This window comes from Urocampus carinirostris, unplaced genomic scaffold (assembly GCF_059441175.1).
Source record: "Urocampus carinirostris isolate Australia breed hairy pipefish unplaced genomic scaffold, RoL_Ucar_1.0 HiC_scaffold_31, whole genome shotgun sequence".
Lineage (NCBI taxonomy): Eukaryota > Metazoa > Chordata > Actinopteri > Syngnathiformes > Syngnathidae > Urocampus > Urocampus carinirostris.
The window spans coordinates 202,175-204,540 of record NW_028283138.1 but is presented as its reverse complement, the minus strand read 5'-3'; the positions used below and the strand labels follow the sequence as shown (position 1 = coordinate 204,540).

General features: G+C 43.3%; 1 pseudogene; it reads right to left on the bottom strand.

Moving 5' to 3' along the window:
- Positions 1-998: 998 nt before the first annotated feature.
- LOC148345717 (U2 spliceosomal RNA) lies at positions 999-1,138 on the bottom strand (annotated as a pseudogene).
- Between the last annotated feature and the right edge of the window lie 1,228 nt (positions 1,139-2,366).

Below are 2,366 nucleotides of genomic sequence, written 5' to 3'. Positions count from 1 at the left end.
AACATTGAAGGGTTTAATATATTTTTGTTGAATTTTTAAAAAAAACATCCTTTGCAAAATGTCCAGACAAGAATATCTTATTTCAAATCTGATTTTATGCAGAGTAGTAAAGACTTGCAGTTTTTGCCTAAAATTTGCTGTTCATAGTGCTGTGTTTTTACTAACTTGTATGAATGCCACAATTCAGTATTTAGTAACTATTGGGGGGGTTAAGGGTTATTGTTCTATTTTTTCTATTAATCATCCATTATCCGTTATCAGTCAGTTCATAAAACGCTACAAAGCCAAGGAGCCGGGACTCTTACTCTCAGCCAAAAGGCCAAGCTAAAGAAGCGAGGGGGTGGGGGGTTAGGGGGTGGATTTTTTAAGGGTTATTGTTGTATCTTCTTTATTCATTATCCATCATCGGCAAGTTCATAATACGCTACAAAGTCTAGGAGCCAGGACACTTACTCTCAGCCAAAAGGCCAAGCTAAGGTCCTAGCCCCAAAGCCGTGCTGCGATCATTGCGAATGCACCGATCCCGGAGGTACTACAATACCAGGCCAGTGATCGTATACAAGATCAGAACCACAACTGACCAGGGGGGGGGGGATTTTTTAAGGGTTATTGTTCTATCTTCTTTATTCATTATCCATTATCCGTTATCGGTCAGTTCATAATACGCTACAAAGCCTAGGAGCCGGGACTCTTACTCTCAGCCAAAAGGCCAAGGTAAGGTCCTAGCCTTAAAGCCTTGCTGCGATCATTGCGAATGCACCGTTACTGGAGGTACTGCAATACCGGGCCGATGCGTGGAGTGGACAAAGCATGACCGTCTCCTCCCAGTTATATCAGAACCACAGGAGGGGATTTTTAAGGGTTATTGTTCTATATTCGTTATTCATTATCCATTATCGGTCAGTTCATAATGCGCTACAAAGCCTAGGAGCCGGGACACTTACTCTCAGCCAAAAGGCCAAGCTAAGGTCCTAGCCTTAAAGCCTTGCTGCGATCATTGCGAATGCACCGTTCCCGGAGGTACTGCAATACCGGGCCGATGCGTGGAGTGGACAGAGCAAGCTCTTATTCCATCTCCGGATTGCAAAAATCAAAGATCATGGCTCTTCATAGATTGTTCACAAATCTTGAACACGATTGTAACTGCATAGTTGGTTACAGGAGGGGGGGGGTTTAAGGGTTATTGTTCTATCTTCGTTATTCATTATCCATTTTTTGGGGTTTAAACAATTTTATTGACACTATTAACAACAAATAAACAATGTGAGGTTTGAACAATTTTTCTCGATAATTTTAGCAGCAATTAGGCATATTCACAATTTCGTTATATCTGACAATATGACATTTTAACAATTTTTTCAACATTTTTAACAGCAATTAATGGTTTGAACAAATTCATTGACACTAATAACAGAAAACAATCTTGTCAATCTCAACAGCAATCAAGCACATTCACAATATTATATTTCAATATGACGTTTAACAGCAAACACAATGTGAGGTTTGAACAACCCTTCTCTAAAATCTTAATAGCAATCAAGCGTATTCACAATTTCGTTGTATAACATCTTTGTTAGTGTCAATAGATTCGTCCAGGCCAAAGTCGATTGTCTTTGTTTTGAACAAATCCACCGACACCAACAGCAGCAAAACAAATACGACGATCTCAACAGCCATCAAGCATTTTCACAATTTTGTTATATCTGACAATATGACATGACGATATTTTAACACTTTTTTCTGACATTTTCAACATCAATTAAACAATTTCAGAGTTATTATCTTTTAATAGTAGTTAACCAAAGTGTAAAGGGCAAAACTATTGTGCAAGGGCATAGCTCTGTCATCCCACCCTCCCAAGCAGCATCCTCCAGTCCTCTTTGTGGGTCCTCTCCCTTCTTACTTCTACTTTCCACAACCCAGGCCGTTGCTTCCGGGACCCCCACAGTGTAGCCCCGGTTCCCCACTCCGGGTGGGTGCAGACGATTCTTCTTTATGGTTGCGTCCTAGGCCCGCCGCTCACAGATTGTATGGTATCTACAGCCATTTGGAGCACAGCCACTGGGGGGATCTGCCTGCACCTCCATACCAGCAGGTTTCTAGAGGTCCAGATGGCGTCCTTGATGGCGGCGAGAGTGAGCCAATCCCTGGCAAAGTCGTTCCGAGACCTCCTCGACCGACTCATCCCGTAAAGCACGTACTGTGCATCAGGGACCTCCCCTGCTGGCAAGCCTGGGAATTTTCCTAGTTGGTCGGCCATTTTCCACAAGTCCTCGGCAGCGCTGCACTCACAAAAAAGGTGCCTCACTGACTCCTGGGCGCCACAGCCAGGTCGAGGGCACGTCGAAGTCGCTGACATTCCTCGG